Below are 22,218 nucleotides of genomic sequence, written 5' to 3'. Positions count from 1 at the left end.
TCTGCCTGCTGGGCGGGAGGGGTCGGTGCCTGATAGCAGCAGGCGGGGAGGGCGAAGGGGTGTCGGATGTCAGGAGAAAGGACCAGCTGGGCGGGGAGGGGGGAGATTTGCAAACCGCCCCGTCCTCTGGGCCAACATGCGCTTTAGCCTATATCCCTCCTGACCTGCTGCTGTTGGCAGTTTCGGTGACGGGGCGGTGGGGGCCCGCAGGAGGTAAAGGGAAGCGGATCTTTGTACACCCCCCCCCCGAGGGGGCGGGGAGGCCCGCAGCAAAAGCTTGCAAAACCCAAACGGGGCCGAGGCGAGCCTAGACGGGCCCGCCAGCTCGCTAAACCCAGCCAACCCCCCAAAAAACTTCCGACGTTGCTGTGGAACCTGCATTTTGCACGCGCACATAAGCAACCTCCTGGATTTCCCCAAAACAAAAACGAAGGGGGTATATTTGAAAGCGTTCTAATTCCGCGGCTAGATCAGCCGTCGATCCCAGCACTTTCTCACCCAAAGTGGCCAACAAAGGTGCCTTCGAATACCGCCCCCCTAAAAAAATCAAGGCAGCGAGGCCTCTTATTCAGACGGGTAGACTGCCCCTGTCCCCGGAGGTCGCACTGAGCCGTCGTGGCTAGTAGCCTCGACCTCTACCGGCGACTGTGTCCCCCTGGCGCGCCCGTGTCGAGCCGTCTTGAGCCGGTGCCCCAGTTCTGGAAGGGAACCGTGCCCCCATTTCAAACCGGCGCCCTTGGGTGATGGTAGTGTGCGGAAAAGGCGCTCTCCCGGCCGCGGCCGCCCTTTGTTCTGGGTGACCCCGAGTTGTCCTTTCCTCGCTGCTGCTGCTACACGTGTGTGTGTGTCTGCGCGTGTGTGTCCTTGCGCTGTGCGCCCCGATCTGCTGCTCCCCCCGCAACCCAACCCACCGCATCAGGCAGCGCTTGGTGGAAATAGACGGGGGGGGGGAGAAGGGAGGGGGTCAGATTTAAAACACGGAGGACGCTGGAAACTAAGAGAAGGGAGCACGAGAGAGGAAGGGAGACGAACGAGGAGGATTTGGGAATGGACGGCAGGGGGAAGAGAACGAGGCCCGGTCTCCGAGAAGATTGCGGGGAGCCCGGACCCGCCGACGCCGTCGAGGCGGGTTGGGGAGGGGGCCATCGGGCTGCCCTGAACAGCGCCCCAAAAGAGAGAAAGGGGGACGGGACGGCCTCCGGGCGCTCCTCGATCCTTCCTCGCGGGAAATCCGACGGCCCTTCGCTGCAGAAAGTCCGTTTTGCGTAAGGTGGGGAGACGGACGCGCGAAGGAAGCCATCTTGCCTCGCCCTGGGCTCCCTCGGAAGGATCGCGGGGGTCTCCTTTGCTCGCTAGAGGAGTCTCGGGGGGCGCGAGGTGGTGGTCGCTCTTTGGGCTGGTGGGGGTGGGATGCAGGGGCCACCATTAGATGCCTTCCCGGGGGGGGGGTGCAAAAAGCCAGAGGTTTGTGTGCTGGGAAAAGCCAGAGCAGCGCGTCTCCTTTTATTTTCCTGCCCAGGCAAATGCGCCATGGCGAGGTCGCCTTTGCGTCTTGAGAATCCTTTATATATATGCGTCTTTTTAGAAACGAAGGAGTCGAGGGGTTCTTGTTCCTTGCAAATTTCCGCAGGTAAGTATCGTCTTACCTTCGCCTTCCTCCCTCGCCCCTCCAAATACTGTTCTCTGCACTCCGACCTGTTTTTCCATCCCTCATATTCGTCCCGCCACCCGCACCTCCGATTATACACCACCAACAATGTCTTATTATTTAACAAGCTCTCCTTTGGGTATCGTCCGTGGTGCTAAAACGCCACGTCTAGCTGAAATTTTCACTGTGCACGGAGAAACCACGCCGCCTCCCTCGCTGACTCGCATCTTTTTTAATTCTGTGTTGAGGATTGGTTCCATTCTACAGACAAGCAACTGAGGATGACTGACTAGCTTTCTGCCAAAGAGGGGGCTTGTGGGCTTGACGGGAGTTTTCCTAAAATTGCCCCCTCCATTTGCCGTCTGTTTCCCTTCCCCAGCATCCCTTCCATGGCAATGTTAATAAAAAATGTGCGTTGCATTAGCTTCCGTGGCCCCACGACTGGTTCTTATTTCCATTAATTGATGCCATGACTGGCGCTCTGCAGATTAACTAGAAGCAAGACCCCGGATCGTCTGCCCCGAGGACCTTACAATATGAACAATCACCATGAAAGAGGAGTGTAAAAAGACGGGGTGACTTTTGGGGGGGCTGCTTTCAGCGCCTTTGCACCTTTTAGCTTGTGGCGGCTACAAGGTGCAAAGAGGAGCTGTTCAATTTTGGGGTGCCGGCTTTAGATGTGGGGAGCCAGGCGTTGAATCCCTGCCCGGGCAAAGCTGCGCGCTCTCGGCCCCGCCATTTCTGCTGGTTTAACGTGAAGCTGGAAGAAGCGGGCGGGGTAAACGTCGAGCAAAGAGCAGCATTGTTTTCGGGTGGCAAAGCCACGAGGCTTGCTAAGCGCATTGTCGGATGATCAGGTTCCCAAGAGTCCCATTTTTAGCCCGGAATGCGGCGTCGTGAGAGCACAGCATAGCGAGCAGGAGAGGAACCATTTTGAAACCAAATGTCCCCTTTTCGTTGTTGCTTAGCGTAGATTTTACATAAGGGGGCTTCAAGCGAGGGAGAGAGGAAGCAGGCCGGTTTTCAGTCGCGAAAACAGCCCTTCGGAGACATCCCGGGTCAAAACGCAGGGGTGGGTTCAGACGCGCCATGGAGAGCCTTTCCAAATAACCAGCGATTGCAGAGGCTCTCCTGCAATTGTAGCTTTTTAAGTCTGGGTTTACCCCCAGAATACTCCAGATCTCCATTTTTTAGGCTGGTCTCGGAAACGTGCTTAGGGAGGAAGCCCCATGGAAGCCGGCGATATTTACTTCGGCGTAAGCCCGTTTACTCTTGCGCTGCTTTTATTTGGAATGTGTCGCTTTGGAAAGGAAGCGCGCGTGGGAAGCGCTTTAAAATCGAGCTTTTACAAGTTGCTATTCCCACGCCAAAAGAGGATCTATTTGAGCTTCTGGAAAAGACAAAATAAAAAAAATCCTTCCTGTAGCACCTTAAAGACCAACTAAGTTAGTTCTTGGTATAAGCTTTCGTGTGCATGCACACTTCTTCAGATACAGAAAGCGGGTCGTGCGTAACAGTCCCCGCTGCGCATTCTTCCAAAGATTTCAGCTGTCCCCTGTAGCGCGAAGGGGCTGCGGCCGCTGGGTGCGCACTTATTAAAACCAAATTAATGTCATTTGTTTTCATTCATATTCTGCTTCCGTTGCCAAACCAAGCTGGCTTTCAGCACAGAGTGCGCGCACCCCTAAAAAGGACCCCGGAAAGTGTAGTTTGCGCCGCGCTACAACTCCCAGCGCCCTCGGCACACTAGAGATCCCAGGATTCTTCGATGCGGGAGGGGACGTGCTTTGAGTGTCGGGGGTGCAAACAGCTTGAACGGGAGTTAGCAAGCGGGGAGCTGCCCGCCCCACTTTACCCCTCCTGCTCCCACCGCAACAGCCACCCCAGCAAGGAACCTGGAGTCGCACCCCGGCCCGTGGGGTGGGGCGTGGCGAGGTTATTTTCCAGCAGCGGAGGCTCGGCGGGGCTGCCTTCCGCAAGGAAACAAAAGAGGCACGTATGGCGTAATGGAAAAATACATGGGGGGGTGGAGAGAGGGTTGTACCATCGCGGCTCGACGGGAGGGAGGGAAGGGAGAGGCTGGCCGAGCCTGCCGTCCAAGTTTCGAGGGGGAGGCCCGGCGAGGCGCGAGGAATGCGCTCCTCTCTTTCCCTCCTCCCGCAGCTCAGCCCCCTGCAAGCGGCGTTTACAGCTGCGCTGGGAGGCGCGTGCACGAATAAATAGGTTCGGGGGCGGAGGTTGCAGCTGCTTGCTGGGAGCGCGCGCGTTGGCTTCGTGGAGGAATCCACCCGCCGGTTGTGCGGAGGGAAGATGCGCAGAGGGAGATAATGGAGCTGGCAATCCCCACCGCACGTTAGGATTTACGGGGTGGGGGCGGGCATGCAAGCACCCCAGAAAGTGGGATCCAGATTTTGCTGGGGTGGTTTGGAGCGGCTCCGCAATCCAACCCTGCCACCTCGATTGTCCCATCTGTAAAATGGGACCAAAAGAGAAGGCGACTTCACAGAGCTTTGGTGAGAAAGTGGGAGGGGCACGAAGCCTCCCCCCCTTTTTTAATGGCCACGGGGTGGTAGATAATATCATGAATTATTGGAGGGTGCTGTTGAGAGTCTTTCCTTCACCGGTTATTTCTGCACTGTTGAACGCAAGAGGTACTTCCTGCTGGAGCCTCCTCAAGCTCACAATACCCCCTCCCCATGAAAAAGAAAGAACCGCAACTGCCAAGAGATAGTTGGCCAACTGTGAACACAACACACGTGGAACCGCTTTGTCCAGAGGCAGTCTGCCAGCTTTGGCAGGAGGTGCCCGTCCAAATTCCCTGCTAGCGCTCTTCCCAGAGGTATCCGTCCGCTGTTGCAAACAGGACATGGGAGCAGGGGGACCGCTGAGCTAGCCCAGCTGAGCTATGGGGAGGGGGAGAGTGCATTACCCCACACGTGACTATAGGCACTTGTAATGCACACAGATGTTGGCAACAAATGACAGGTGTGGGCGGGAGCACTTTCGGGGAGAGGCGGGGGAGGAAAATTTGGCTGAGACCAGAAGGGATATGGAAATCTGCGCGGGTGACTCACCTGCTCAACCTGGAAAATACTACAGCAGCAGGAAAGGGGGAGTGGTTCCCATTGCGCTTGGCTGCACTTCAGATTTCCCCTAGCTGGAACTCTTTGCGTTGTGGGGTGTGTGTGTGTGTGTGTGTGTGTGTGTGTGTGTGTGCATGCTTGCAGGTTTCAGTGCACAAAGCTTTAAAAATAACCAGAAGCTCACCAAATCGGGTTGTTTAACTTTGGCGTTACCTGCTTAGGAAACTTATTATTATTATTAGATTTATTAAATTTATATACCGCCCTATCCTCGCATGGCGGTATACAGAATAAAATCAAAATATAAAACCACAAAATCCATAATCAAAATAAAAACAACAGCAACCCAATTACACCTCAATTTTATTTTATTTTAAGGGCATAGGAGTTAGGACTAGATGAATTGGGGGTATTTTGGGGGTTGGGTAAGAAGTACAAAAGAGGGACGCGGATGGAGCTGTGGGTTAAACCACAGAGCCTAGGACTTGCCAATCAGCAGGTCGGCGGTTCGAATCCCCGCGATGGGGTGAGCTCCCGTTGCTCAGTCCCTGCTCCTGCCAACCTAGCAGTTCGAAAGCACGTCAAAGTGCAAGTAGATAAATAGGTACCGCTCCGGCGGGAAGGAAAACGGCGTTTCCGTGCGCTGCTCTGGTTCGCCAGAAGCGGCTTAGTCATGCTGGCCACATGACCCGGAAGCTGTACGCCGGCTCCCTTGGCCAATAAAGCGAGATGAGTGCCGCAACCCCAGAGTCGGCCACGACTGGACCTAATGGTCAGGGGTCCCTTAACCTTTAAGGAGTACAAAACCAGGAAGGGTGTTTTTTAGTCTCTCTGTCTTTCTCCACCCTCTTTTCAAATGATTTGGGGCGAGCAGAGATTGGGAGAAAGGCAAGGGCGGGGAGAGAGAGCGTGGGCCGAAAGCCCCCAGTGGAAACAGAGGTGGGGGGCGAGAGACCTGAGGGTGCCCCCCTTATTCCTGGGGAACAGCCCTTGCAGCATCCTTCCTGGGCATCTCCAGGTAGGGCTGCAAATCCACCTCCTGTGGAATCCTGGAGAGCCTCTGCCAGTCAGAGTAGACAAAACTGGGACCTAGATGGACCCAGGGGTCGATGTTTCTTAGGGGGCAGAGAAAAGATCCCAGGACAAAAATCACGGGGTAATGTTGGTGGCATCAGCAGAACGACTTCCCTGCTACCCTTCCCTATCTTGGTTCCTCCTTTCTCTCGCCGGCTTAAATTTAGATTGTAAGCTCCTCCGGGCGGGGACCTTTCTCTTCCCCTTTTGCTCACAACGCTCCGCAGGCGCCGGTGAGATGAAACCCAGCGTTTCCCCAGAAGCCTGTGAGGCAGGGGGAGGCCTTCCGCTTGTGGGGCTGATACAAATATCCTCTCTGTAAGGCGCTCTGGGTTAAGTGGAGACAGAAGGAACTGGCGCCACAAAATGCCAAAAAGACGAAAGGATGCGCTTATTGTGCACTGACGGTGCAAAACAGCCGGGGAAGTCAGATTGGAGTTGGAGGTTCTCTCCCCCCCTCTACTGAAGCCTTGCAGGGGCTTCTCCACACACACACCCGTCCTCTTGATGGCTGGAGCCGTGGGGAAAGGTCAGTTTCCCTGACCTCCAGGCCGCAAGCCGATCTTGCAGCAACCCCCACTGACCGGACAAAATTGGGCACAAGGGACGCTCTGTGACCTGCGGCGTCCAAAGCCTGTGGGAAGGAAGCAGTTTTGTGTGGACATAAATGGGCTGCTAAATCAAATTCCTGCTGCCTGCCCGCCTCTGCTGTGGGGCGGACTACGTATCCCAGCATGCTGCGCTTCCCCGTGAGTCATGTGGCAGACCATTTTGAGATGGCCCAGCCCCTGGGTGTCCATTTCATGCGCTCTGACCATAGCAATTGCCTGTGACAGAAGGCGGCATGTTTTTTTGTCCTTTCGAGTTGAAGCCCATCCCTGCATGGCTGCTTTCCTTTTGAGATCCTGATGCCTTGGATAGGGAAGCTTTTTAACGTTTAATGTTTGTTTGTTTTTGTTTTAAATTCTTTTATTCATTTTTCATTTTCGTTCATTACATACATCTCAAATTCTCAACATTTACTATATATTCCTCCCTCCCTCCCCTCCAAGGCTTCCCCCAACTTGCGCTTCTGGTTTGTTTTATATTTTCACCCGCTCTGCTATCTCTCAACAGAAAAAGTTACTAATAACATCAAACCTTAAAAACATACAAATAAAATTAAATACGTCATCTTATTTCACTATCTTCCGAACATTTTCTGATGCTGATAATGTGGATGTCTATTTAAATCCTGCCATCAAGTCTATTGCCTTTCTTTCTTTCTTCTTTTCTCTTAGTCTTTCTGTCATTTTTGCCAGTTCTGCATAGTTCATCAACTTCCATTTGTCGTCGTTCTTTAGTTGGTATTTCTCCAGTCTTCCAATTTTGTGCAATCAACATTCTTGCTGCTGTAGTGGCACACATAAATACAGTCCTCATTTCTTTTGGTATGTCTTGACCTAAAATACCTAATAAAAAGGCTTCTGGTTTTTTTACGAAAATTATTTTTAACATTTTCTTCATTTCAATTCAATTTAACATTTAATGTTTTATTATGTTTTATATACAGTGTATATTTTTATATGTTGGAAGCTGCCTAGAGTGGCTGGGGCAACCCTGTCAGATGCACAAGGTGCAAATAAATTATTATTATTATTATTATTATTATTATTATTATTATTATTATTAGACAGCTGGCGCGGTTATCACTGCGGCTTCATGAATTCCTTGGTTGCAGATCTTCATGGCAAACCAGTCTGTGTTTGCTCTCCCTCTTTTTTTATCTCAGCTACCTCCCCTTTTAAAATATAATAATTTCCCCCTCTTAAAATATACCCAAGGCTTGGCAGAATTTGGAGTTTACCGGCTTGCCGGTAAGAGGCAGCTGACCCGATTGCCCTTCCTGCTGGACCAAAGATGCAATCTGGGCTTTTCGCGGAACGCTCTGTCCCTCTTGGAAAACTTGCCCTCTCCTGCCTCAGCCCCCCCAATCCTGTCCAGCAAATGCTGTCGTTTGACCTACTTTGTGTCTCCCTTCTCGTGGTTCCCCGCTTGAGGTGAAAGAGGCAGCGTGACCCATTGGAGGAGGGCTGCCCCCCCAGCTTGCTTGCAGGGGAATGTGGCCTTAGAACTTATTTGTGGATTTCAAGAATTGTTCTCCAGCTTGGATCCCAAGTCGATGAGCAGCGGCTTTGGAAATATCTGACACACAAACGCAAAACTTGTGTTGGTTTTATCCCATGTTGACTCACCGTTGACTTACTTGTGGGTTCTTTGGTTTGGAGAAGGGGCTGAGAAGCCCCCCTCCCCGCTCCCAGAACTACAAGCCCCAGGATTCCTGGGGAGACGGGAGGCGTGTCCACACCCTCACAGCGCAGTAACAGAATCACAGAACTGTAGGGTTGGAAGGCACCCTGGGGGTCATCCAGACCAACCCCCTTCAAGGCAGTCCTAAACATCTGCTCCAGTGGTACCGCTTCCTGGGGGAGGGATTACATGGGGGGGGGCACTAAGAAGCAAGAGAGAAGCTGGGGGGCATTAGGTGCAAATGATTCTTAGACTTTGAAAAATGGGTAGCAATGGATGACGTTCATCAGGTACACTGAATTGATTGAATTAAATTGTTTTAGATGGGTTTTGGATAAGGAAGAACTTTCTGACCCTAAGAGTTGTTTGTCAGTGGACTCCCTCCGAAGGTGCCGGACTCTCCTTCCTTGGAGGTTTCTAATTCAGAGGTTGGAGGGCCCTCTGCCATAAAATCATAGAGGGGCCCCCAAAGGCCATCTTGTCCAACCCCCTGCAATGCAGGAATCTCAGCTTGAGCATCCATGACAGATGGCCACTGAACCTCTGCTTAAAAACCAACAAGGAAGGAGAACCCACAACCTCCCAAAGGAGACGGTTCCACAGCCAAACAGCTCTTCCTTTTCAAAAAGTCCTTCCTGATGTTGAGACGGAATCTCCTTTCTTGTGACTTGAAGCCATGGGTTCAAGTCCTACCCTCCAGAGCAAGAAGACAAGCTTGTTCCCATGGGGCAGCCGACTTCAGATATTGGAAGATGGCTATCATATCATATCATGCAGGGACGCTGGTGGCGCTGTGGGTTAAACCACAGAGCCTAGGACTTGCCGATCAGAAGGTCGGCGGTTCGAATCCCCGCGATGGGGTGAGCTCCCATTGCTCAGTCCCTGCTCCTGCCAACCGAGCAGTTCGAAAGCACGTCAAAGTGCAAGTAGATAAATAGGTACCGCTCTGGCGGGAAGGTAAACGGCGTTTCCATGCCTTGCTCTGGTACACCAGAAGCGGCTTAGTCCTGCTGGCCACATGACTCGGAAGCTGTACGCCGGCTCCCTCGGCCAGTAAAGCGAGATGAGCGCCGCAACCCCAGAGTCGGCCACAACTGGACCTAATGGTCAGGGGTCCCTTTACCTTTACCTTTATCCTACCTATCACATCTGCCAGGGATTCCTTAGCCGTGATTGCTGCGTTTCTGGGGGTTGGACTAGATGGCCCCTGGTGGTCCCAGCCCTAGAATCCTAGATGCTGGAGTACAGAAGCCCTTGGCTGGACCCAGCTTCTTGCGTCAAGAGCTGCTCTGGTGACAGCTGTGGCCAGGCGCTTGAAGACCTCGGGTGTGTGGCATCTGGACGGTTCTTTGGGCGGGGGCCTTTGGCAAAGAGCAGTCTCCGTAATGCACCAGTGCATAAGCTTGCGTCTATTTATACCCTGCAAAGTAATTGCTGGTGCTTTCCAGTCCTTAATCCGCCTTGTGCAACTGGCTTCTTCCCTGCCGAGAGAGAGAGAGAGAGAGCGGCTGCGTGTTCCCCGTCACACACTCTTGTCCTCCGTGTGCAGCCGACGGGGCTTGAGACACGTCGTCCCGGGAGAGATCTCTAGAACCGTCCCATTTATGGCGTGGCTTTGGAGTTAAACCCGGGGCAAGATACGCCCCGACTGGAAATCCAGGGATTCCCCAGAAAGGAGCAGGCTGTTCCTCATTCCTTAAAAGTGGGTCACTCTGTTCTGCAGGAGTTTCCCACGGATGTCCCTAAAATATCAGAAACTCTGTCTGCGGAAACTCAGAGCTGCTGCAGTTTTGCAGAACGGCATCCCTGAAAAGGCATCTGCGTCCCAACAAGCTTTCCCACTGCCTTGGGTGTTTTATTCTGTATTTATTCCTGGTTTTTGGTACTATTTGTAGTCATTTTTATAGACATTGTCCTGATACATATGCCTGTGGAAGGCAATGAATAAAACTAAATGAATAAGCAAGGGGAGTCCAACAGATTGGCTACATATGAACAAATTGCACTTCGACGCAAATTGTTGTTGTTTAGTCATTTAGTCGTGTCCGCCTCTTCATGACCCCTGGACCAGAGCACGCCAGGCACTCTTGTCTTCCACTGCCTCCCGCAGTTTGGTCAAACTCATGCTGGTAGCTTCAAGAACACAGTCCCACCATCTTGTCCTCTGTCGTCCCCTTCTCCTTGTGCCCTCCATCTTTCCCAACTTCAGGGTCTTTTCCAGGGAGTCTTCTCTTCTCAGGAGGTGGCCAAAGTCTTGGAGCCTCAGCTTCAGGATCTGTCCTTCCACTGAGCACTCAGGGCTGATTTCCTTCAGAATGGAGAGGTTGGATCTTCTTGCAGTCCATGGGACTCTCAAGAGTCTCCTCCAGCACCAGAATTCAAATTCTTTGGTGATCAGCCTTCTTTATGGTCCAGCTCTCACTTCCATACATCACTACTGGGAAAACCATAGCTTTTACTATACGGACCTTTGTTGGCAAGGTGATGTCTCTACTTTTTTGCGTCTCTCGATGCAAATTAAGAATGGATAAATATGAAGAAATCTGGAATGAATATTTAAGCGATAAGGCGGGTATTGGGTGGAGGAGAGAGAGGTGGGAAAATATTGTTGAAACGATGCAGTCATAGGTATATCAGTGCATTTAAAACTGAATTGTCAAATTGTTGTTATTATTATGGTTTTTGTTGTAGTGTCTTTTGCGGTGGTTGTTTGTATCGGGGAAAAAATGATTAAATAAATTTTAAAAAGCAAGGGGAGTCCAAGCTTGATTAATTCCAAATCATAAAAATTGGAGAGTTGGAAGGGGCTCCCCAAAGCTCATCTAGTCCAGCCCCGCTGCAAGGCAGGGGTCGGACACTTCTGACAGTCTGTTGACCTCAGCTGTCATGCTGCTTACCAGAGCTGGGCAGAGAGAGGGGGGGGGTTGCGTGTATAGAGACGCAGGTTTAACACAACACGAGGGTCAAGCTTTCAATTTATGTGTCACACTAAGAGCTCTGATTCGCCTCCCAGCCGCTATAGGGAAGAACCTGAGAACATAAGAAGAGGCGGCTGGATCAGGCCATCTTGTACGGAATCCTGTTCCCACAATGGCCAACAAGGTGCCCATGTAATAAACGTAAATCTGCCCTTATTCCCTTATGGAGGACACAAGAGCCCTTATATAGTCCTTTCCAGGTTCTCCATCGGTAGGAGAAAATAACAGAGGCCAACCAGAGAATATTGAGAAGCAAAGAAGCTCATAAGCCTGATCTTTATTGATCTGTTGCAACAGGGTGCTCCCCTCACACGCAGGAAAGGAGGAGGACCCAGAACCATGGTGTGCCCGCCCTTATATAGACATTTTAAATTCCCTGCCCTGGAGCTCAAGACCACCCCTCCGTACATCATACATACATCACTGAAGGGGTGTAACCCAAGACCACCCCCCAGAAACATAATACTGACATCACAGCAAAGGCGGTCTACAGCAGAAATCTGAGTGCGTCGTTTTATCTCGTCTGACAGGTTACCTGTTAATGCTCACTTGACTGGATTGCCTGGGGAGCCTGGCCAGTTTTTTGTAATGATAAATACTTAGTTACTGGGCCAGGTCACAGGCTCACACCCTATTCAAACACATACATACCCTTAAGACAGGATTTGTGAAGGAAAAGACAATAGGGAGGCTTTTCCATTTTCCTTTGACCTTGCAGAGAAAACATTTGGTCAGTTTGTGAGTCAAAAATGGTTTCAGGTCGGTCTTCCTGTGCTGATCTATGTACATGCTTGGTTGGTACATTTATGAACGTTTATTATATGAATCGGTGAAGGGGCAACATAGACCCAGCGCCCCGGGAAGCTTGGCTCAGATCCTGAAGGCAGTGCGAGAGTGAGCCAGTTAGAACTGCAACAGAAAATTGCAGCGCAGAGCCAGACATCTTTCTGTAGGCTCCGTTCCTTTTCCCCACCCCTCTCTCCGCCCCTGCGAAGGTCAGGCAGCATCCTGGGGCCACGGGGCATACCTTCTTTTGCACTTCTGCAAACCTCTGGGTTTCGGGGTTGGGCTAGATGACCTGTGGTGCCCCTTCCAACTCTACAATTCTGTAGTTGTACGATTGCCCTCTGCGTAGTGAGTGCTGCTGTTTTGTGCCCAAAAGCATCATGCGGAAGAAGGCCAAGTTTGAGCCTCAGCCTTTCCAGGTCAGGCTGAAATCCAGCCTGAAACCCCAGGGATAACTGAACTAATTTAGCATTGCATTCATACTGCAATTTGCATGCAGAAGGTTTCAGGTGCAATCCCCAGCCTTTCTACCCTAGAACGCTGCTGCCAGCCAGTGTAGGCTCTATGGGCCAGTGGGTCTTCCCACCCATATTCCCCTCCCCACCTGCTTGGCATTGTACCCTGCAGGCGATGGTGAAACTTGGCCGCCTGATCATTGGGTGCTCTCTCCAAACAAGAGGGGCAGGGAAGGGGTTTTCCCAAGCAGGAACTGGCCAAGGATTGCCATAAAAGGTCCTGGTAGAGGCGAAGGGGCGGAGACAAGGACGACAGTGGGCGGGGCCTGGAGGGGAGTCCCTAAAACAGGCAGCCCTTCAAAGGAGCAAAGGGGGAGAGACCTCTTGTCTGCAAGGAGGGAAGAGAGGGGCAGAGAGGGAGGCGCCTCCTTCCAGGACCACCGAAGCAGCATTCCCCAACCCGACGCCCCCGAATGTTTTGCACTGTGGTTTCCATTTACAACTTTTATCACCGACCACAGTGTGTTTTGCAGACCTCCAGTGACTCAACGTGTGATTCTCCTCCTGCCTGACCCAGACATCTTTCCTTTTCCAAAACCGATTATTTGCATTGTCGATGCCGATGGCTTTTGATCTGATGTAAATCCCGACCCACGGCTCCCTATTTATTTCCTAACACCGAGGGTCAAGAAGATGATGTAAACAACCTCTGAACACTGCTGTGGTTACAGTTATGGTTTTATATTTTCCTTGGCTTGGCCGTCTTATTGGCTTCCCACTCTGGGATGCTCAAAAAGTAATAAATGAGCATATGTTAAAATGCATTGGGTTGTTGTTTTTTTGTTGTTTTAAACAAACCCTTTTGCATAAATTCCAAACTCTGTGTGGGAACAGGCTACATGCACTCCCTGGAGGGAGGGTTAGAGGGGAGAGCACTCCTCATATGCTCAGAGGCACTGTTAAATGCCTTGCTTCACAACATGCTCCATTTGCAGTGTTCAAACCTTGAAGCAAAGAGTCTTTGCAGCAGCTCCCCCCCTCCACTTCTCCTCCCATGGAGAGCAGGCCCCCTTGGGGGGGGGGAAGGGGGGATCAGTGCTGGGGGGCTGCCCCCTCGCTCCATTGTGCATCCCCCAGAGAGCTCCGGCTGGAAAACAAAGGTGCTTTTGTGGGGCGTTTTACAGCCCAGCTGGTGACATTTTACCACCTCGGCTTTCACCCCAGATTCAAAGGACACAGATGCACTTTAAATCTGGAGGAGGGATTGGGGGGCGGGGCAAAGCCATTTAGCAGGAAGGCCCAGGGGTCTTTGTTGGCTGCCATAAATCTAGCCCCTTTGCCCTGGTCCCCTTCCTTCTACACCTCTGGGGTATCTTGGTGCCTGCCCCCCTCCTCCATATCCAACCCCCCCAAAAAATGCCTCTTTCTTTCCAGATTATTGGTTTCTTCGGCTGCCAACCGGATGCCACAACAAAGCCGCTTCTCTTATTTATGTTTCTCCAAGGAGCTGGTCGTCTTTCGCATTCAGAACCACGTCCAGATTTTCGGGGTGTCCTGGTTTTTTACTTTTTGAAAGATGGCAACCCTAGGTTCGGATAATAAAGGGTGCCTTTGCCCAAAGTCACCCAGTGGGCATCATTCCTCCCCAAATTGGGCATCAGGAAGATCTGCCTCTCCAGTACAAATCCAACACGTGTGTCCATGTTCAAAAGCAGTGTAGTTATGCAACCTTTATGCACCACCTCCGGTGCATAAAGGTTTGCCACTTTGCACACGCTCAGATCATTGCTTCTTGGCGCCTGTCTAAATGGCACTTTCCTTTTGAAAAAGGAAAACACCTTGGGACGGGTGCCCTCTGCATATGCTCAGAAACTCCAGTGTCCCTTGTTTTGTCAGACGAAAAGCTGGCAGCTCTGCAAGGTTCTTCCTGCGCATAAAGAACAATGTAGCATTTACTCATGCGTTGTGGGAGGTCCGGCTGCCATTCCCCAAAGAACCACATCTATTGTGTGGTCATCACTGTGTTCCATCGCTGGGAAAATATGTCTCTGCACCCCATAATCTCCCAAACATGGGCCATGAGATGGAGCAACCTATTGGTTAGCGCTTGTGACGTCCTTCGTGATAAACCAACCCCCCAATTCCTGTTGTTGTTTTTTAATATACTTTTTAAAAAAGTTTATAAATATATATATTTTTAAATATCATTTAACACTCCAGCACAGATGCTAGCTAGAATATTACTCACTTTAAAGAAGACTTGGAAGCTCACATCTGTCTGTAAACACACGTTGGTCCCCAAGCCAAACCATGACTCACGGCGCAGAGGCGACATTCGAACCCAGCTCTCCCGCATGGATCAAAGCCTATCCTTTTATCCAGTAGATCAAAAGCTGGTCACATCCCATCTACGGGATGCAAATGATTCATCTCTCTTCCCCTGGAGACCTGGGCGTGATGGCACTGGGCGCCCCCTGGTGGCCGTGGGTGGTGGCGCCGGTCTGCTGAAGCATCCTGCTCTAACCGAAGGCTTGCGCCGTTGGCTTGCGATGAATGGAGCGGGAGCGCCATCTGCTGGTCAATGTGGAAATCACACGGGCTGCCTTTCCCCAGCTCTCGCGCAACCAGTGAGGTTTGGTGTTGGGGTTTTTTTTGGCAAGGAGAAATGAGCTTTTCGTGTCGTTTTGGTCCCTCTGAATGGGAAGAGAGAGCGATTGCTAATCCCCACTCTGGAAACTGTTGCTCTGTGAGGGGAATAGGGGGTCTCTGAACTCTCAGCACCCTTAGCAAACTAGAGTTTCCGGGGTGGTAGGGGGAAGCTGCGACTATTACATAATAATAATAATAATAATAATAATAATAATAATAATAATAATAATAATAATAATAATAATAATATCTTTATTGTCATTGCCCCCTTCGGGGACAACGGAATTACTTGACTGCTCCATAAAAACACTAATTAAACAATACAGTATAATACAGCAAGGGAGATTAAATGACTTTCAAAGTCCGGGCTTCCCATTCAGGGCCAAGATCGCTCTGGAGAAGAAGCTGTTCTTAAGACGGCTTGTTCTTGTCTTCATCGTCCTGTATCTCCGTCCCGACGGCAGGAGCTCGAAGAGACAGTGACCAGGATGCGATGGATCTTTTACTATGTCCAGTGCCTTCCTATGGCACCTTGTGGCATAAATCTGCTCTAAGGTGGAGAGTGGGCAGCCAACAATGCTCTCTGCTGCCTTAACAACCCTGCACAACCCCATCCTGTCCTGGGTAGTACAGCTTCCGTACCACACCCATAAGCCATAAGTGAGCACGCTCTCAATGGCACAGTGATAGAAGGCAAGCAGCAGTTTCTGCGGAAGATGGTTTTTCCTTAGTATTCTCAAAAAGTACAGTCTCTGCTGCGCCTTCTTCACAAGCCCCCTTGTGTTGACACTCCAGGACAGATCCTCTTGTAATTCAATGCCCAAAAATCTGAACGTTGTTACCCTCTCCACACAGACCCCATCAATCAAAAGTGGCTGGACGTTGCTCTTCTGTCTCCTGAAGTCCACCACAAGCTCCTTTGTCTTCCTTGTATTTATGAGCAAGTTGTTAGCTCTGCACCACTCTGTCAGCCGCTCCACCTCATCTCTATAATCCGTTTCACTCTCCCTTTCAGGGATGAGCCCAATCACGGTTGTGTCATCTGCAAATTTAACAACCCTATTACTAGGGTGAGTAGCAACACAATCGTACGTGTAGAGAATATAAAGGAGCGGGCTGAGTACGCATCCCTGTGGTGTTCCTGTGTTAGTCTTAAGCATATTAGAGGTATAAGGGCCCAACCGAACCCTCTGGGGGCGGTCTGACAAAAAGTCCAATATCCACTCACAAAGTGATAACGGAAGCCCCAGATCTTCCAGTTTAGACATCAGACGTTGTGGTAGAATGGTATTAAATGCCCCGATGCCCCGCTTGAAATGTATAGTGCACTCCTGTCTGGCTACGATCCTAAGCACACTTCCTCGAGAGGCAGTGTGGCGCAGTGGTTAGAGTGTCGGACTAGGACCTGGGTTCAAATCCCCACTCAGCCACATGAAACTCACTGGGTGACCTTGGGTGGAGAATCATGTAAGTTGACTCAAGCTCCTTGGAGAAAGAGGTGGAATATAAATGAACCCCCAAAATTGGAATCCCCTTCAGACAGATGCCAAAGTGTTGCATTTGTTTTGTACACACACACACCCCGCCTGAGTAACTGATATACCATGAATAAGCATAGTTTAGAGGTCCCAGGCCCATAGGAAGTCAGACTATCCTCCACCAGGGCCAGGGTCTTTTCAGTGATGGCTCCGACTTGGTGGAATGCTCTGTCCCATGAGACCAGGGCCCTTCAGGATTTAACCTCCTTCCGTAGTGCCTGTAAGACAGAGCTATTCTGCCTGGCCTTTAATTTGAATTCAGCCTGATCTTTTATTCCCCTTCCTTCCCTCCCCTTCCCCTTTTTTATGAAGCTCACCCGCTCTGAGACCCCACAGCTAATTCTCCCCTGGTCTCCTCGCTGGCCCAAGTAGGACCAATTCAGCCAGCTAGCCCTGGGGATTATCTAATGCTTATTTCCCCTAAATTGATTTTTGATTTTTATTGTTATTCATGTTTTTATACGGTATTCTATGCTGTTTTTACAATTAAGTGTTTTAAATTTGTTGTTAGCCGCCCTGAGCCCGGTTTTTGAACCGGGAAGGGCAGGGTATAAATAAAAATTATTATTATTATTATTATTATTATTATTATTATTATTATACCAGGGGCCCCAGATATCCCCCCTCAAACCCAACATTGGCCAAATTCCGGGGTTTGTATTAATAAGGCTGATCTTAGTGCTTAAACTAAGCCATAGACTAGCAGTGAAAGGAGCTGAAACAAACTGGAGGAGTCCTAATGGTTCAGCCTAAATGCCGATCACCCATCACCATGTCTTATTTCCCCCATTTCACAGATCAGGGATCCCAGGCTGCGCGAGACTTGCCGGAGGCCCAACTCTGCAAGATGACTGATCCACTTCTTCTACCAAACAGCAAATCCACCGAGTGCATTTGCTCGAATGAATCTAAGCCAATTTCACTATCACAGCTGCTCATGAAAAACCCTTAAAATTGGTGCTGGCAGCTGGTTGCCTCGGTCCTCTCTCTCTGTGTGTGTCTAGTGATCTCTAGATAAGGTGGGTATTGCCAAAAAATGAATAAAAAGCATGATTTTTTAAAAAAGATTTAAAAATGCACACAAATTTTGAACAGGTTATGTGCATATCTATGTAAAAGTTGGAGGTGATGGTTCATATGCACAGATTCAAAAATAATAGTTATAATTCAAATAGATGGGGCACAATTCTGGTGAAGGCACAAATGTAGCTTGCTTGTCTGGCTAGGAGCCAGTAGCGTAGCGTGGGGGGTGCAGGGGGGGCCAGCCGCACCGGGCGCAACATCTGGGGGTTAGGGTTAGGTTAGGGGGCGCAAATCCACGGGTTAGGGGGCGCAAATTACTTGCCTTGCCCCGGGTGCTGACAACCCACGCTACGCCACTGCTAGGAGCTGCCTGTTGACAGCCACTAACTGTTCAGGGCAACTGGTCAGCCAAGATCAGAGTTTCATGGTTGATATTTAAAGTTTAGTCAGTGGAGTGGGAGACTCAGGGCTGTGGGTTCGAGACCCACCTTGGGCAAAAGATTCCCGCATTGCAGGGGGTTCTGTTGGGTCCCTTCCACCTTGACAATTCTGTGATTCTAAGTAACCAACGCAGGACGTGGGTGGTGCTGTGGGTTCATAGAATCATAGAGTTGGAAGAGACCACAAGGGCCATCGAGTCCAACCCCCTGCCAAGCAGGAAACACCATCAGAGCACTCCTGACATATGGTTGTCAAGCCTCTGCTTAAAGACCTCCAAAGGAGGAGACTCCACCACACTCCTTGGCAGCAAATTCCACTGTCAAACAGCTCTTACTGTCAGGAAGTTCTTCCTCATGTTTAGGTGGAATCTTCTTTCTTGTAGTTTGGATCCATTGCTCCGTGTCCGCTTCTCTGGAGCAGCAGAAAACAACCTTTCTCCCTCCTCTATGTGACATCCTTTTATATATTTGAACATGGCTATCATATCACCCCTTAACCTCCTCTTCTCCAGGCTAAACATGCCCAGCTCCCTTAGCCATTCCTCATAAGGCATCGTTTCCAGGCCTTTGAACATTTTGGTTGCCCTCCTCTGGACACGTTCCAGTTTGTCAGTGTCCTTCTTGAACTGTGGTGCCCAGAACTGGACACAGTACTCCAGGTGAGGTCTGACCAGAGCAGAATACAGTGGCACTATTACTTCCCTTGATCTAGATGCTATACTCCTATTGATGCAGCCCAGAATTGCATTGGCTTTTTTAGCTGCCGCGTCACACTGTTGGCTCATGTCAAGTTTGTGGTCAACCAAGACTCCTAGATCCTTTTCACATGTACTGCTCTCAAGCCAGGTGTCACCCATCTTGTATTTGTGCCTCTCATTTTTTTTGCCCAAGTGCAATACTTTACATTTCTCCCTGTTAAAATTCATCTTGTTTGTTTTTGCCCAGTTCTCTAATCTGTCAAAGTCATTTTGAAGTGTGATCCTGTCCTCTGGGGTGTTAGCCACCCCTCCCAGTTTGGTGTCATCTGCAAATTTGATCAGGATGCTCTTGAGTCCATCATCCAAGTCGTTGATAAAGATGTTGAATAAGACTGGGCCCAAGACAGAACCCTGTGGCACCCCACTAGTCACTCTTCTCCAGGATGAAGAGGAACCATTGATGAGCACCCTTTGGGTTCGGTCAGTCAGCCAGTTACAAATCCACTGAGTGGTAAACAGAACTGTTAGATTCCAAAATCAAGAATTTGTCAAAAATGTATAACTTGCTGTTGAAATGGAACACCCAGGATGAAACGGTGAAATCAGCTATGATTAAATGGGCACAAGATGTCGGACATAATATAATGATGGCTGACTGGGAATAGTTATGGACCACAGGTATGAAATTTACAGCATGTAATGCCCTAAGAGAAAACTTAATGAAAATGATTTATAGGTGGTACATGACACCAGTCAAGCTTGCAAAAATTTACCATTTGCCCGAAAATAAATGTTGGAAATGTAATGAGACTGAAGGCACATTCTTTCACCTTTGGTGGACATGCCCAAGGATTAAGACATTCTGGGAGATGATTTATAATGAAATGAAAAAGGTATTTAAATATACCTTTCTGAAGAAACCAGAGGCCTTTCTCCTAGGCATAGTTGGCCAATTGGTGTCAAAGAAGGATAGAACTTTTTTTATGTATGCTACAACAGCAGCAACAATACTCATCGCAAAGTATTGGAAGACACAAGATTTACCCACCCGGGAAGAATGGCAGATGAAGTTGATGGACTACATGGAATTGGCGGAAATGAGTGGCAGAATCCGAGACCAGGGAGAAGAGTCGGTGGAAGAAGATTGGAAAAAGTTTAAAGACTATTTACAGAAATATTGTAAAATTAATGAATGTTAGAAAAATGTTGGAATGAAGTTATATGGCTTCAGTAGAAATGTTATAAGGAATTAAGTATAAATAGATTAATAGAGAATTAAAGGGAAAAATAAGGTTAAAATGTGTTAAGATAATTATAGGATGGAAAGCAGAGGAAGATGGAAAGGAATTGCTGAAACAACTAAATAGAAGTGGAATACAAAAAGGGAGGTGTGTGGAGGTCATGGAAATAAGTGAATGAAAGACTGAAATTATTTGATGTGTTTTAAATTGTTTTTGTTTTGTTTTCTTAGTTTAAATTGTTTTTGTTTTGTTTTCTTAGTTTAAATTGTCTTTGTTAGTTTAGTGTTAGCTATTGTTTTTGTATTGTATTGTATTGTTTATTTTCTTTATCTATGTATGTTTAAATTGTTGGAAAGTAATAAATATCTTTTTTTAAAAAAAAAAATTCCACTGAGTGGTAGCATAGTCAAGACCGCATTTTACCAGCTTCTTTACAAGAATATCATGGGGCACCTTGTCAAATGCCTTGCTGAAATCAAGGTAGGCTACATCCACTGCGTTCCCTTCATCTACCAGGCTTGTAATTCTGTCAAAAAACGAGATCAGGTTAGTCTGACATGACTTATTTTTCAGAAATCCATGCTGACTATTGGTGATCACAGCATTCCTTTCTAGATGCTCACAGACTGTTTGCTTAATGATCGGCTCCAGAATCTTCCCTGGTATTGATGTCAGACTGACAGGGTTAAACCACAGAGCCTAGGACTTGCCGATCAGAAGGTCAGCGGTTCGAATCCCCGTGATGGGGTGAGCTCCTGTTGCTCGGTCCCTGCTCCTGCCAACCTAGCAGTTCAAAAGCACGTCAAAGTGCAAGTAGATAAATAGGTACCGCTCCGGCGGGAAGGTAAATGACGTTTCCGTGCGCTGCTCTGGTTCTCCAGAAGCAGCTTAGTCCTGCTGGCCACATGACCCAGAAGCTGTACACCGGCTCCATCGGCCAATAAAGCGAGATGAGCGCCGCAACCCCAGAGTCGGCCACAACTGGACCTCATGGTCAGGGGTCCCTTTACCTTTACCTTTTAAGTATCCAAACCACCTGGTTTAGACTGAAGCCAGATCTTCTGAGGAGACCCGGCTGATCGTTCCTACAGCCAAGAGATCGTCCCTTGGGTGGCTTCCAGATTACCTGTTTGTGGACCACTGGTCCTGCTTTGTTTGTGGGGAGGTTAGATAAGGTTGCATCAAAGCTAAAGTCAAATGAATTAATATGTTATCCAAGCTTTCCAGCAAGCTGATTCTTCATTTGCTCACTTTCGTAGGAGGCTGAGTTTTATTTATGATATCTAGAGCCCGATTCCAGCAATTCCCCATTTCCCCCTCTGCTTTTCAGACCAGTCCTGCCAAGACGCTCATGACTACTGATGGACCAATGCTCTCCGTATCAGGGACGTCATGTGTTTGATGGACAGGAGGAGGATTTTACACCATATCTACAAGATCAAGGGTCCAGATCAAGGGAAGTAATATTCTGCTCTATTCTGCCTTGGTCTGACCCCGCTTGGAGTCCCGAGTCCAGTTCTGGGCACCCCAGCGGAAGAAGGAGATGGACAAGGCGCAGATGGACAAGCAGAGGAGGGCAGCCAAGATGATGAAGGGTCTGGAAACTAAGCCTGATGAGGAACATTTGAAGGAGTTGGGTAGAAGAGGAGACTGAGAGGAGATATTATAAAAGGTAAAGGTAAAATATCCTGACCGTTAAGTCCAGTTGCAGATAACTCTGGGGTTGCGGCGCTCATCTCGCATTATTGTCCAAGGGAGCCGGCGTACAGCTTCCGGGTCATGTGGCCAGCATGACTAAGCCACTTCTGGTGAACCAGAGCAGCGCACGGAAACACCGTTTACCTTCCCGCCGGAGTGGTACCTATTTATCTACTTGCACTTTGACGTGCTTTTGGACTGATAGGTTGTCAGGAGCAGGGACCGAGCAACTGGAGCTCACCCCGTCGCGGGGATTCGAACCGCCGACCTTCTGATCGGCAAGCCCTAGGCTCTGTGGTTTAACCCACAGCGCCACCCGCATCCCTAGGAGATATGCTAGTCATCTTCAAATATCTCAAGGGCTGTCACACAGATGATGAAGCAAGCTTGTTTTCTCTCTGGAGGGTAGGACTCGAACCCAGGGCTTCAAGTTACAAGAAAGGAGATTCTGACTAGACATGTGTCAGAGATTTTTGTAGCTGTAACTGCATTGAGGGGGTTGGACTAGATGACCCTCCAATTCTACAATTCTGAGAAGCAGAAGAATAGGCTACTGTCATTCTCTGCACTAGGCAGCATGCAGACAAGTGTCCTACTTTACAGAGCACAGTCCTCTGA

At 49.5% G+C, this 22,218-nt stretch overlaps 1 long non-coding RNA gene across 3 annotated transcripts; it reads left to right on the top strand.

The window, feature by feature from the left end:
* Window positions 1-221: 221 nt before the first annotated feature.
* Window positions 222-21,533, top strand: LOC308585158. Of its 3 annotated transcripts, none has more exons than XR_014007090.1 (3): window positions 222-1,630; window positions 17,298-17,519; window positions 21,233-21,533. It is a non-coding gene; the product is annotated as an uncharacterized lncRNA (long non-coding RNA). The 3 variants fall into 3 exon arrangements; XR_014007091.1 differs by having other exon boundaries at window positions 222-1,634; window positions 17,303-17,519; XR_014007092.1 differs by lacking the exons at window positions 17,298-17,519; window positions 21,233-21,533 and adding an exon at window positions 2,136-2,883.
* The last annotated feature ends 685 nt before the right edge of the window (window positions 21,534-22,218 follow it).

This window comes from Podarcis bocagei (genome assembly GCF_964188305.1).
Source record: "Podarcis bocagei genome assembly, chromosome: 4".
In the NCBI taxonomy this organism is placed as follows: domain Eukaryota; kingdom Metazoa; phylum Chordata; class Lepidosauria; order Squamata; family Lacertidae; genus Podarcis; species Podarcis bocagei.
Note: the sequence above shows the minus strand (reverse complement) of the source record. Positions and strands in the feature narration are given on the sequence as shown.